Below are 15,980 nucleotides of genomic sequence, written 5' to 3' on the forward strand. Positions count from 1 at the left end.
GTGTGGAACACCCTTTTGCTTCGCTAGAGTATGCAGCAATATCTCACTTGAGATTAGATATGACTGTGCTATACTTTCTTTTTCCAAAGACACATATCTATTTTGCTATGGAATTATAGCAAAGCAAATGCTGAATTAAACAAAACAAAACATAACACAGTAGTAGTTATTTCATTAGCAAACAAGAAAGCTGGTAGAAATGAAGTCTTCTTTTTGGACTATTCACATATCTTTCCTCCCTTGTTTTCCTCCATAAGGAAGGGATCATGTGAAATTGTAGCTGTCAGCTTTCTCAGTGAAAGCAGGTGGATAACAGTGAGACAGGAAGGATGTATTGGAAAACTGCACCCATCTATTAATGGGAAGCAGAAAAAATAATTAAGCAAACAAATACAATAGGAAATAATGAAAACATTTTAAAATATGAAATGGGAAAAACCTAAAATATTAATGTATTAAGCTGAAATAATATTTGATTACTTGTAATATTAAAAAAATACAGAAAACATAAAGCCCTCCAGTTTCTTTAATATTTACCTACCTGATAGTAAAATAAGCATGTGAACTCCTTCCTCCATCATTATCAGAATTTCAGGGGAATTCTCACAGTTACTTATATATCTTTTCTGACTTACAGAGTGAAACTAAAAGACCACACTAATTTCGTTGGTATAAATGTCTCAAGTCTCATGGTAAATAAACAACTCACAATTTGAGACAAGGGGGGTTGGTAAACAATGTTGTCTTTTTTGTGATGGTTTATTTGCTTTACTATAGGATAATATAATCTAGAGTTTTTATTTCCTTTTTTTTCTTTCTAATGTCAATAATTAGAAAATGAACTTGCATCCAGTATTGCACACCACATTACCTCCCCCCACCACACACACTACATCTTCAGGATTCTTATGTTAAAATAACATAAAACCAAAAACAGAAATCCAAACAGAAAATAAAACATGCACCAAAATGATAGGGAAACTGGCTGTTTTCCCTTGCAAAAGACATATTCCCAGAACCAACTTAAAACTACTACCTATACTTAGGTTACAAAAGGTATGTGTAAAATAAGTAAGAAACAATAATATATCAAGTTGGGCATGGTGAATGAGGGAAATTCAAAAGACAGAGGAATGTGAGGAGAATTGGAGCTATTATTTCAGATAAACACAAGACAAAAATCAACATACAGAAAAAATAGATTGCATTTAAATCATCAAAGCTTACATTAGACAGCAATGATATAAGGAATATAAATCTATATGTACCACAAACAGTATCTGTATCAATATCTACTAACCAGCCTTCTCTAATGCCAGAAATAGGCTCCTCTGTGGATTTTTGCAGATCCCAGGGAGTAGTGTCAGCTCCATGATAATAAGATTTTTGTTTACTTCTGTAACTTCAGAATCTGAAATCAAGCTACCAAAATAAAGAATATGTCATGATTATTTCTTGAAAATGAATACGTGAATAACTCAATATGATTCTCTCTTCTGGTCTACTCTCTGAAATCACCAGTAAATCATTTCTATTCCTTTCTACTTCTCTGTTCTGAAAAAACAGCATCTTTCCTACCTTCCCCTTCCTAATAATCACCTGAGTTTTCGAATCTTGGTCACACATCCTGAAAATGATTCCTGTTCACATCTTTTTTCTATCTTTTCATATGTTTTAGATGGTGTTGACTTGAATGTGAACACAGACATGACAAGATCAACACACAATAGAGAAATTGGGGAATGCATGCACCAAATACAAGCTCCACTCTTCCCATCGGGTTCACACTATTCAGAAATTTTTTATCCATAGATGAATCTTTATCATTCCTTCTTACTTTCCAAAGTTGTCAAGTTTAAAAATCAGCTGCTAAGCACTGTTTACAATAGCTAAGCTTTGGAAACAACCCAAATGCCCAAAAATAGATGACTGGATCAAGAAGATGCGGTACATATATACCATGGAATATTACTCAGCATTCAAAAAAGATAAACACATGCAATTTGCAGCAACATGGATGGCACTGGAAGGGATCATGCTCAGCGAAATAAGCCAAAAAGAAAAAGAAAAATACCGGATGGTCTCACTCATAGCAGGAATCTAGAAAACTTAAATAAGGGACCAGGAAAATGAATATAAGAAAGTGAAAATCAAAATCAACAAAAAACTATGAACCAGAGACACTTTTTTGGGGGTGGGGGGCGGGAGGGGAAGGATTGGGGTCAGAATGGGGCGTTTGCAATTGTATGGGGGAATATAAAAATAAAATTTAATATTTAAAAAAAAGCAATGAAGAAATAAAAAAAAAAATCAGCTGCTAAGATTATAACTGGATCATTTTCTTTAGCATTAAGTTCTCTCCTACAATCTCTCCAATTACAGATCCACTCATACTGTTTTTCCTGGTTTGTACAGCAAATGTTGTATCCTCCTTACTCTTAATATTCCAACCAGAAGTCCTTGCGGGTCTTATTGTATACATTTTGTGAACAGTGAAGTAACACATATCTTCTGAATTCCATATCAAGTAGCAAATAGTCCTTTTGATTCTTCTTGTGGCTGATTTTCCTGTTTCAGAAAGCTTGCTTTTTAGTGTTCTAGGGAGTCAGATTTTACTGTTTTAGTAATTCCAGTTTTGCTGTTCTAATTCTCCTATAACCTTATGAGCTTCATATTCTAGATGTGAGTCAAGAGACCTTATAATGAGTCCATTTTCACTTTTAAAATGTTAGAAAAAAATATAGTTAACCGATTAGCAAGATGAGACAGATCATCCGTTTTTAACTTGGATACAAAATGAATATTCACTGCACTGAGCTCTTATTTCTTCTTGCAGAATTATATTTGCTGATAGCCTAAGGCAAGGTACTCACTAATGTTTTATATTACCCACTTCAATCAAAGACCTGTTTCATTAAACATTATGTGTATCTCAAATTGGAGCTCAGCTCTGTAGCTGTGCATGGAGAACTTGAATTGCAAATTGGCCTTGGGAGGTCCATTCAGTCAGTACCAGCTGTCCCTGGACCTGGGTGGGCTAGCAGAGATCATGGGCATTCTGAGTGGGCTAGCAGGGATCATGGGCAGGGATCATAGTTTTCTGTAGTAGTTTATACACTTTTGTACAAGCTTGCAAAAACTTGTATGTTTTCCCCTCCATTCTAGGGTAAAACTCAAAGAGGTCTCTTTATATCCTGGTGCTCATATGCATGTACTGACAAGTGAGAGGGCAAGCAATGCTTACCCATCCATGCTCTATTCAGGTTTGAGAGACACTTCACATAACGCAAAAACATGTCACTTTTATTGAATCAAACAATAATAATTACATCTGCAATTAAATCAAGGCAGGATTATTTTTAGACTTAGCCTTGAACTCCTAGGAAGGAAGAAAAAGCATATTGTTTCCTATCACCACTAGTAAAGAAACAACAAAACAAAGTTGGAAATATTTAATGGAAAGACACATAGGTAAAGTATCCTGGAATTAAATATAACAACACTTTTTGCTCTGAAGTTCACTATTTTGAGGAAGAACACATAATATTTTTAATATTTATTTTTGCTTAGCTCCCTCTGGAAGTAATAATGTAGGTTCTGTTCACCCTGGAAAAACTAAGAAAGTTCCAGCCATCTTATGGGTCAAGAACAAGCCTTCACTACTTTCTGCAAAAGATTTTCCTCTAATCTTTTTGAAGTCAGAACCTTGACCCATCTTCTTTCCATTGAATGAAAACCTCACAAGTTTTGGGGAGTTTTTACATTCAAATTATTGTGGCTTGAGTGGGTTCTTCTGTTCAAGCGATTGAGGAATAATCACCAACACACCAGACTGAAGATTAGCAAGCTCAGGTTTATTGCAAAAGAGACTCCCGGAAGCAGGAGAAGGTCCAAGGGAGGAGCTCATTGCTAGGGTGCTGGTTTCCTTTTTGAAGGGCTTCTGGGTACTTCCACTGCTTTCGAAAGCTCCCAGGGTCTTTTTCTACTTTGGGATACTTTTGCACTGCCCTACTTTGCCTCATCGCCCCCTTTCATCACCCAGAGGTGTGAAGCCACCACAAGCACTGTTCTTTCCCCACACCTCTCCAGTGGCTGCCAGTACTGTGGCTGTCAGCCCCCTGCTCCTTCAAATATTATTATTATTATTATTATTATTATTATTATTATTATTATTATTATTTTAAGCACTGCTGTCCATAAACCACTCACCTTGGTCATTCTCAAAAAAACAAATTTTACAAATCAGAGAAAACATTTAGACAGAGATTGTGGCAGTCTTGCAATTAAAACAATTAGTACCAGTTCTTCTTCCAATTAAAGAAACACATTTTGAGCTGAGCTGGCCTCAGAGAAAACTCAATTGAATGTAGAGTAAAAGTAAGAGAGAAATAATAGATGTCCAAATTAACTACAGAACAATATTTGATTTGAAAAAGTCATTAAATCTATATTTCAATTTCACATAGATAAACCTATGTTTAACTCAAGCCTGGGTTAGTCACTGCAAAATGGAGGAAAATATATTGATCCAAACTCAGGCTCACCTAGTATTTTTTTTGGTCTCTCACTTCCTCCCCGTGTTGTTAACAAGGACGAATGCCAAAACCTAACCTGGCCTTTTGTATGCTGAAATTAAAATGAAGGTGAACCCCTTTTTACTTTGCATTTTTATAAAACTACTAGTTTGTTAAATATCTGTGGCGGTGCTAGACTATCTTTTCCATTGGAGATGATTTGGATTACTAGAATATTTATTGTTTGCACTACAAAAGGAAACATGGATGAAAGGGAACTATTAAAATGTTGGGCTTAAAATCACTCTAAACTGAAATTTGTGGTGGGAGGTAGATAGAAAAATTAATTTATGTATCATGAACTTGTTAATCTATAATGTTCTGGGCATCTGAAGGATACAGCAGTGAACAAACTCAACTTGTATTCTAAAGATCATTCCCAGATTGTTGTAGATGAGAAATAAAGTAGGTAGTAAAAATAGAAAAAAAGTAGGAAGGAAGAGAGGAAGGACTGAGGAAAAGGGACAGGAGGGGAGGGAAAGGGAGGAGGAAGGTGGGAGGGGAGGGGAGAATAGAGAAAAGGAAAGAAAGTTATTACTGATCCAAGGTCAAGGTGAAACTCCGAGTCACATTTCTAACTAGAATCGGAATTAGGCATCCTGAACTCAATTATATTAGTGTACCTCACACTGAGCCCAGCCTTCTCCATAGCTCAATCAAATGCACCAGTAAGACAAAGCAAAACAAAAGCACTATCCCTTGTCCTGTTATCACCCCCTCTCCCTGTGACTGGCACCAGATTCATAGCATTTTCTTTGAGTTTCCCTGGCCTCTTACACCATGCTAAATCCATCTTTTTTATGTTGTAAAGCCCAATATCTTTTGCTTGTTGTGATTTCATATCACTTCTCTTTATTTAACACCCACATCCTTAAGTTAAGATTCCATCATATTTTCCCTAAATTACTCCTTTATCCTCTGCGGTAGAGATCTAGTCTCAATTTTTGACTATAGAGCACCCTTTTGAAGACCATCCCTTTGGTTTGGAAAATGTTCTCACAATATGAGTCCTATCTTCCCCCCAGGAGAACACAGGAACTATTTCTAGACTCTTTGCAGCTAGAATACATAGTTATGAGTGAGTTGTGGCAAATCAGATATGAATCAGAGTGAGATTTAATTCAAAATCCAGGGATATGAAGAGAAAGCATATCATGGGGTCACTTTATCACAGGATGGCAGTGGGTCTTGTGCTGCCAGGGACAGGAGTGGGGAGTTTCTGTGGTAGAACCAAATGTCTGAGTAAGTTGGTATGTGACCTAATCTGGTCAGCTGGACTTCAGTGAGGTTTCCACTTCTTGAGAAATCAGGCACAGGAAACTCAAAAGTCACAGTAAAACCCATACAAAGAAATGCTTGAGGGGCCTCCCTGGTGGCACAAGGGTTAAGCACAGAACTAGGAAGCTATCCACAGCCTCTGCAGCACCAGCACAATCCCTGGGCCAGCTAGGGAGCTACCCACATGGTGCAGCAGACCTCTTCTGTCTTGCCTGCTACTCCACTCAGTCTGTCTGCTCTGTTCTTCACTCTGTCTCTGGTGAATCCTCTCACCCGCTGCACCTCTGGCATTTACCCCAGTTCTTGTATGCATAAATAAATAATAAAATATTTTTTAAAACTAATTTTTTAAAGATTTATTCATTCGTGCATAAAGAACTGGGGTACAGGCCAGAGGCATGGAGGGGTAACAGGATTCACCAGAGACAGAGTGGGGAACAGAACAGGCAGATTGACTGAAATACACTGCTGAGGGGAGCAGCAGGTGAATAAGGAGAGGTCTGCTGCACTTTGTGTGTAGCTACCTAGCCGGGAATCAAATTCATGCTATAATGGCTGTGGATAGCTTCATAAGTTGCATCTTAACCTTTTATGCCACCAGGAAGGCCCAAATAATATAATCTTAAAAAAAAAATGCTTCAAGTACTGTGGTCAATTTACTGGATTGTCATGGAATATATTGTGGGAAAAAAACATTTTTTTGAGATTATACATTTTATTTAAGATGATATAACATTCAATTATGCAGAAACATTGTAATTTATTTTTCAATAATTTTAATATATTTAGCTATTTTTAATATTATATCATCCATGAAACCATCATCTATAATAGCAACTAGTGTCTTCTTAATGAAAAATTTATCCCATGCCCTGGTAGGGTAAATGATTTTCAGGCTTTTCTGCCCTCCACCTATTAGGATTGCCCTGTCTGATGGCGGCACCTGCATTTGTTACATTGTTATAAGTTGTGTTGTTTACTTCTGTGAGCCATGGCTCAGTATTAATATATACACATAGAGAAGCAGAGGCAGGAGAGAGAACAGGAGAGGAAAGGAGAAAGAATGCCAGTGAGCCCAAAATGAAGACTTGCAGGGGATGCTTGGAGGCCTGTTGGCCTCCTAGCACCCCTGCCTGCCGTGTACCTGGTTGCTGCACTACATGTAAAAGCTCAATAAAAGCCTGATGAAGCCACTGAGGGCTCCAGGACCCGTCTGCATAGGATGTTAGAGAACCAGCTCTGTGTCTTCCTGGCACTACACATCAATTACGCAGTCTGAGAAAGTAAACATCCTAAATAACATATTCACCATGGCTTTGCTTTTCGTAATTGATACATTTTTAGTTTTCCATAAATATAACACATTTTATTTTAGATTTACCAACACTTATTTTTTTAAGATTTATTTATTGATGCATACAAGAGCTGGGGTGTAGGGCAGAGGTGTGGAGGGGTGAGAGGATATATCAAAGACAGAGTGGGGAGCAGAACAGGTGGATTGACTGAAATACACTGCTGAGGGGAGCAGCCAATTAATAGCTTCGTAGTGCTGAGACTTAACCCTTTGGGCCACCAAGGAGTCCCTTACAGAACTCTTATTAAAGGTAGTACAGAGTGTTCCCCTGTTATTTATACATTACTATGGTTAAATGTAGCAAAATTAATATATATTATTATAAAAAATCATGTATACTACATTCAGATTTTCTCGATTTTACTTAGTGTCTGGAGCATGTGCAGTGTTGCGCAACACGTGCCATCAGTTAAGTTTCGCTTTACCGTTTCGCCTCCTGAGAAACCACAGGTTTTTCCTGTAAATCACATGAGATTGGGAGGTACGGGGGGAGAAGCTACCAGGATATAAGAGGAGAACCAGGAGAGAGGCAAGAGGTGAGAGGAGCAGAGAGAAGGCCAGGGAAGAAAGAGAGAGAAAAAGAAAAAATAAAGAAGCATCCACTAGCGTCAAGTTGTCTCAAGCCCCTCATTTCAATCATCAGCCCTTCTCTTTTCCTGCCTATGAATCCCGCGGGTTGGGACAGGTGGCGCCCAACGTGGGGCACAAAAAAGAACGAAGGAACCGCTGAAGGACCAGCTGTGGTGAGCTGGCAAGTAAGGTAGGAAGCTGGGATCATGGGCAATTCAATGTCCAAGGGGCAGTTAGTTATTTCCCTGGATGCTCTCCTAAAAGAGTTTGGAGTTCCTCTCAGTAGAAAAATTCTTAAAGGATTTGTAGAGACCCTTAGTATCACTAGTAAGTGGTTTCTGGAGAAGGATCGGGTCGATAGTGCCAATTGGAATAAGGTGAAAGGAGATATCGTCTTACATCAGCAATTTTATGGTCTTGAGTCTCTTCCTGGCACTACTTTGACTGTCTGTGGAGTGGTGGGAGATGCTCTTATTGCCGGTGGCACTGCTGCTGCTCAGTTAACCACTGAGGCTGTCAGGACCACTAAACAATTGGAGGAAGAAGGTAGAAATTCCATTGTGAGTTCTACATAGGTAAATTCCCCTTCCTCTACTCAAAAAATACCAACAGCCCCTCCCCCAGATTATTCTACTGATGAGTCGGGAGGAGAGGAGGAACAGGATGAGGAAGGCCTTGGTTGTTATAAGCCAGGGAAGCGTAAAAGGAGATGGAAAACACCTGGGGAGCCACCCCCTGAGGCAGGTAGTACACTCAACAGGGTTGATCTTCCGTTAATGGAAAGACTGTGCTCTATGATGGAAAGAGTCCTGGTTTCCCAGGCCCCTAATTATGCTTACCCAGTCTTGGAAGGGACAGATCCTCAAGGGGTGCTTACTAGAGTACATGTCTCCACAGCTTTTAAAGATTTGAAGGCGTTAAAGGAGGCTGTTACTCAGTATGGCCTCCAGAGCGCTTTTATGCATACCTTATTGGATAGCTGGATCGGCATGAATCCTACTCCAAACGAATGGAAGGTGCTGGTCAGAGCGGTGACTTCCCCAGGGGATTATTTGGTATGGAAGGGTATATTTTTAGAGAACTGCACCCATACAGCTAAACTCAATGCTGATGCTGGATTTCTGGTTAGAAACAAGGATATGTTAGCAGGAGAAGGGCAATACGATAGTAACGACCAACAAAAGGATTATGATCCGGCTGTATTTGCCCAAGTTGCAGCAGCTGGACGGTCAGCCTGGAAGGCAATAGAAGATAGAGGAGATGACATTCAATTAACAAAGGTCATTCAAGGGCCAACAGAACCATATGCGGAGTTCCTAGCAAGATTAATGACTGCAGCTGGCCGAATTCTAGGTAAACAGCCATTATGCAGGAGGCTCGTGAAGCGATCACTAGAGTCAAAAAGGCTCTAGCCCAGGTGACCTTAAATAGGTTGTCTGTCTCTTGCCCTTTTGATGTCTTGGTATTTTGTAGTAACCTTACTCCCACAGCGCTTATATGGCAAGATGGAAGGACCAGGTCAATAATGAGTGGCAACCACCCGCGCCAGTATTAATACAGCTGCACGGCAGAATTTGTCTTTTCCCACAGGATGCGGAACCACCCTGATGGGTTCCCACTCGATTGGTTCAGTTTGTCAATATACCTGACCCTGCTAACCTTGATGACACGAGCGTCCCAGATGTCAGTACGATGGGCGATTGTGCATTGGCTGCCTTTTTTGCTCCTCATTGATCGTCATGATTCCACTTTTTTGCAAGTATTTGCCACTAATCTTACTACTGGTCTGACTTCCAAGCCATTGGATAGTGCCCTGTTGGGTCAGGGTGAGGTGAAATTATTTAATGGCACTTACTCTGCAAACATTAGTTCTACCATTGAACAATCCGTAAGTATCCAGAATAATAGTTCAGAGAGTTTGTCTACTGTTGTCTGCCTGTCCCCTCCCTTCTTTTTTGTCCTCTCCAAAAATGCAGGAAATGCCACTGTTTTGAACTGTTCAGTGGAGCCCTGTGCCCTCTCTGCCTGCTGGACCCAGAGTGTGGAGAAGGTGGTGATCATTCATCTGCCTTCTACTTTAATCATGCCCGTGGATGTTTCTGCACATCTTTCCCCTGTTCTACCTAGGAGGAGACGTGATTTTGGCATCACTGAAGCTGCTGCCGCTGTCGCTGTCACTCACGCTGCTGCAAAGGCTGACACTATAAACAATTTAGCTGCCAATGTTGCTTCTGCCTTATCAACAAAGCAAGATATGAATGAACATTTACGAAATGGACTTTTGATGCTCAATCAGCAGATAGCTCTAATGCAAAAAGAGATAGACATACTTTTGTTAACTGCTCACATGCCTTGTAACTTTCTGTACCGTTTTATTTGTGTAACTCCTGTTGTGGTGAAAAATATGTCTATGGAAGTAAATAGGTTAAATAGTGTAATCAGAGTACCCAGGAACCACCAGTTCCTTAACCTGACTGCTCAAATGGCGACACAGCTCGTAACTATTAACAATAGTCGGGCTGCCTCTGCTACGGGTGAGGGTCTCATTGCCTGGTTTAGAGGACTCCTCCCAGAGTTGCAAGCTTGGGGCTGGGTGGTAGCCTTAGCTCTTGGCTTTTTGCTGTTTATGCATTCGGCATATGGTTTCTCCGTCGGCTATGGAGGCGAAACAAAGAACGTGCTATCGCGGTCAGGCAAGTACTTGTCACCATGGTACTTGACCAGGACTCCCCAGTGGCACCTGGATGGGTCAACTTAGCCCTAGAGAACCTGAGAGCCAAAGACAGGTAAAAGCGTAGCCTGTCCAGACCAACCTAAGACAGCGGTCTGGACCAAGTGTGCCGTGACGGGTAAGGCTGGTCACGGAATATGCCAACCTAAGACAGGCCAGGTGTCTCATTTAAAAGAAAAAAGGGGGAGATGTCTGGAGCATGTGCAGTGTTGCACAACACGCGCCATCACTTAAGTTTTGCTTTACCGTTTTGCCTCCTGAGAAACCACAGGTTTTTCCTGTATATCACATGAGACTGGGAGGTACGGGGGGAGGAGCTACCAGGATATAAGAGGAGAACCACGAGAGAGGCAAGAGGTGAGAGGAGCAGAGAGAAGGCCAGGGAAGGAAGAGAGGGAGAGAAAAAATAAAGAGGCATCTGCTAGCGTCAAGTTGTCTCAAGCCCCTCATTTCAATCCTCAGCCCTTCTCTTTTTGTGCCTATGAATCCCGTGGGTTGGGACAACTTAGTGTGTTTTTGTCACTTTTCTGCTTCTGGATCTTACTTATCGTGCCACATTACAAGCAATTACCTTGTCTCTAACTTCCTCTAGGTAGAAATAGCTCAGACTTTTCCTGACCTTGCTATTTTAGGGGAGCACTGATCAGGTATTGAAGGCTGTCTTTCCAATGGAATTTATCTGGCATTTTATTCATTATCATACTGAGGTTGTGGATTTTGGGTTAGGAAGGTAACTTGGATAAAGCATTATCCATATCATGTCACGCCAAGGCAGCTTAACCATAAGCATGATGGTTAGACTGTTTGTTAGAATTCTCCACTATGAATAGGTTCTTTTCCTCAACCCAAGCTTTGCTTTTTGTAAGAACCACACTATGCCAGGTGCACACTTCTGGATGGGTAGTAACATACCACCTTCCTGAGGGGATAGTTTCCGCATACATTATTTGGAACTCTTCTATACGAGAAATTTGTTTCTTAGCCCTCACTTGCCAATTCACAAAAGCTTTTATTAATATGTGCTTTCAATCATGAATTCTTATCTATACTTAACATTATAACTCACTGTTATTTATTTATAGTCTAAACTATTACAGCTTTTATAGCAATTTTTCTGGCTCCTAGGTTCCCATGCCATTTCCTCTGTGTCATATAAAGCTTTATTTACTTTCAGCACTTCCATATTTTTGTACTACAAAATGTTCCAAATTCAGAACTTCCCTGGTTGCATAGGAGTTAAGTCTCAGCACTATTACCTTTGTGTCCTGAGTTCGATCCTAGGCCAGGGAGTCAACCCACAAGGCACAGCAGACCTCTCCTATCTCACCCACTGCTCCCCTCAGCAGTGTATTTCAGTAGACCCTCCTGTTCTGCTCCCTACTCTATATCTGGTGAATCTTTTCAGCCCCTGCATCTCTGGCCTACACCCCAGTTCTTCTATGCATAAATACATGTCCCAAGTTCATCATTGTATATACCAGGTCCCTCCCTTAGAATTAACTTCTTCTCCAAGGAGCCTGATTCCTTTGGCTCTAGAATGTTTATTTTATTTTGATTTGTTAATTGTTAAAAGATTTATTTATTTATGCATGCAAGAGCTGGGGTGTAGGCCAGAGTGCAGGAGGTGAGAGTATTCACCAGCCACAGAGTGGGGAACAGAACAGGCAGATTGACTGAAAAACACTGCTGAGGAGAGCAGCTGGCGAGACAGAAGAGGTCTGCTGTGTTATGTGGTCTGCTGTGTCATGTGGTTCACCTCACTGGCAGGGGATCAAACTTGTGATGCAGTAGCTGCGGATTGCTTCATAATGCTGATGCTTAACCCCTTGCACTACCAGCATGGCCCCTAGAATGTTTTTTTAGAAACTAGCATCTGGGAGTTGTGCTCATTAGTTGAGTGTTATTGATTCTATATTGTCTCAACTCACACAGATCAAAGAAACACATGTATGCATGCTAACCTGAGTCTACACTCATTTCTGTAGGTAGCCATCTGCAGCTTTATTAAGCTAAATCTAAGTTCATAATATCTCCAACTCCAATTCATTGTTTCATTCATCATTTTATTCTCTCTTTGATTGTCTATGAACTCTTATTCCAACAGTGATGATTTTGAGTCCCACTATCTGCCAGTCATTTAGTTAATTGCTCAGTAACAGTACACTGCTTGCTACTTTCATACATACCAGTATTTTCATACTACTATATTTCACACTGCTATGTATGAAAGTATAGATGATATTCAGTTCGCTTTTATTAGTCTTACAGTTTCCATTTCCAGAGTTACCTAGATCAGAAATTTTTCTCTCATTCCCTTTAGTGAGATTATTTCATACACAAATAATGTGTCTATATATTTTTATCACAGTTTTCATTATATGCCAGGTATACTCAACCTCCTAAATTATTTGTTAAATGCCTATTTATATAGATTTTGAAAAATGTATTGTGCAACACAGAACAGTTTCACCATCTTAAAACATCCCGAATTTCACTGATTCACTTCTATAAGCTCCTGGAAATGATTGATATTTTTTGCTACTTTATCTTTTCCAAAATGACTTATAAATGGGCTCTTAAAGCATATGGCCTTTTTTTTTTTAAAGATTTATTTATTATGTATACGAGAACTGGGGTGTAAGCCAGAGGTGTGGGAAGTGAGAGGAGTCAGCAGAGAGAGTGGGGTGCAGAACAGGCAGATCTACTGAAATAAACTGCTGATGAGAGCAGCAGGCAAAGCAGGAGAGGTCTCCTGTGCGTGTGGGTTGCTCCCTGGCCAGTCAGAGAATCAAACTCATGCTGCAGTGACTGGTGATTGTTTGATAGTGTTGTTGTTAACCCCTGCCCCACCAGAATGAGTTCTTTGACTTAGAAAAATGAACTTAAAATTCACCCATGGTTTTGCACAACTTGCTAGCTCATCTCTCCCTCTCTTTTTTTTTTTAAGATTTTTTTATTTATTTATACAAGCACTGGGTATAGTCAGAAGTGTGGGAGGGTGAGAGAATTCACCAGAGCTAGAGCGGGGAGCAGAACAGGCAGACGGATGAAATACACTGCTGAGGGGAGCAGCGGGCAGCAGGAGAGGTCTGCGCGCCATGTGGGACCCTTGCCGGTGGCCAGGGATCGAACTGGTGCTGCAGAGGCTGCGGGCAGCTTTGCAACACAGCACTCAACTGCTGTGCCACAGGGGCGGCCCTAGCTCATCTTTTTTTATCATTGAATGTTTCCTTCTATTGATGCACTACAGTTCATGTAGCCATTCACTTATTAAAGCATATCTATATTGCTTCCACTTTGAGCAAATATGAATAAAATTGCTATTAGCACTGTATATATGTCCTTGAGCCAACAAAAGTTATCAAATAAATTAGGGAAATAGAAGAACAAATGTTAGAAGAACAAATGTAGGGTTATTTTTAGCTTTGTGAAAATTGCCAGGTCAAAAGTAATTGAGTCATTCTGCTTGAACACCAGTATTGAATGATAATTTTTGTTCTTCAACCTCATCAACAATTGGTATTGTCACTTATTAAATTTTAGTCATTCATACATGTGTACAATGGGAAATGATTATTGCTTTAATTTCATTACCATAATAAATAATGTTGACTATCTTTCTATGTATTTATTTCATCCAAGTATTTTATTCTTTGAGATGTCTGTTTATTATTTTGTTGATTTTAGTTATTTGTTTTCTTATTTTGGAGTTTTAAATGTGCTTCATTTGTATTTTCTAAGGTTGGGGTAATCTTGGTTTACACATTGTTTATTTAGGGGTTATGGTTCAAACCTCTGCAAATGTATGTTTTCACACTATGCCTACCACCAAAACACTATCTTCCATCATACTACATTTTGCATATTTTAAATACAAATTCTTTATCATATATATATATATATTTCAATTTCTCTAGGTATTATAGCCTTTTCATTCTCTTGAATGCTTTTAAAAAGGAAGTATTGTTCAATGCTAAGAAAGTCCCTATCTTTGCTTTCATGAGCCATACTTTAGGTGTTGTGTTTAAGTCTCATTTGCTGCTCCCCTCAGAGGTTCTTTCAGTAGATCTGCCTGTTCTTCTCCCCATTCTGTCTTTGGTGAATCTTCTCACCCCCTCCACCCTGCACACCAGTTACATGCAAGAATAAGTAACTAAAATATAAAATAAAATAAAATATAATAGTTCAATGGGTAAATTCTTTGTTGCTTTTAAAATCTCATTTTGTAAAAGATAAAATAAATTGTTTCAAACAATGTTTCCTTAAACTGAAAAAAATATAAGAGAACAAAACAATAATGGGGAAATGAGAAAACATTTAAAACTGAAGTCCTAAAGTAAGATAGGAGAATAAAACAAAATGGATTTTGACATTAGTAGCCCACCATCTGACTGATGTAAACACAAGGCATGCGATTGTATGTAGAAGGACCCTCAGCACAGTGCAGAAGCTCCTTTGGTATGAAATATTAAAAACAATTTCCATTTGTTCTCAGAATCCTGCTAAGTAATGTGCTGTTGAATTAAAGTAGAATTTTATTTCTATTAATTTAAAATGAAACATTTTCTTTTTTAAAAGATTTATTTATTTATGCATACAAGAACTGTGGAACAGGCCAGAGATGCAAGGGGTGAGAGGATTCACCAGAGACAGAGTGGGGAACAAAACAGGCAGACTGACTGAAATACACTGCTGAGGGGAGCAGTGGGCGAGGCAGGACAGGTCTACAGTGCCATGTGGGAAGCTCCCTGGCCTGCAGGGATGGAACTTGTGCTGCAGTGGCTGTGGACAGCTTCACAGTGCTGTACTTAATCCCTTGCACCATCAGGGAGGACCTAAAATAAAACATTTTCATGGATTTTATGAACCAGAGCAAATCTTTATCAACAGAAAATGCAGATTTGTTTGTATAAGCAACACAACTCAAAGGAGCATCAGTACAGTTTTTGTAGAGATCTTTTCTTGAACTTGTTAGAGAAAGAAGAGTTGATAGTAGATTGTTGTGGAGTAGACAGGAGGGCAAGGGAGATGATGGAGGGAGATGGGCTGATGTATATTTAGATTGTCCTCAGAGCTGAGTTTGTGATCATTTTCTTTTGGTGGATATTTTACAGTAGAAGAAACTCCATATATCTAAAAGAATTGGAAATAGGATAAAATATCAAACATTCCTTACCCCATTTTGTAAAAATTCCATGTTAAAGAGTGCTGTAGCCAATGAAAGCATTTTGAGCAAATTTTTTTTCAATCTTTCCAAGGTTCTTGTATGTCTTGTACTCAAAGTGTATTTAAAAAGCAAAACTGAGGAATGTGGAAAATAACAGCACTGTGAAGGTATTGGACTCGTCTCTTCCACATATTCAGCAACAAATCACAACAATACCAAATCAACAGGCCCTGTGAATTAAAAGAATGGTTATCAAACACGTGAAGAACAGTTTTGCTGCAGAGAGGAGTTGGAAATGCTGTAATT

Source organism: Talpa occidentalis, unplaced genomic scaffold, assembly GCF_014898055.3.
Source record: "Talpa occidentalis isolate TD23 unplaced genomic scaffold, MPIMG_talOcc4v2.1 talOcc4.10, whole genome shotgun sequence".
NCBI classification, from domain to species: domain Eukaryota; kingdom Metazoa; phylum Chordata; class Mammalia; order Eulipotyphla; family Talpidae; genus Talpa; species Talpa occidentalis.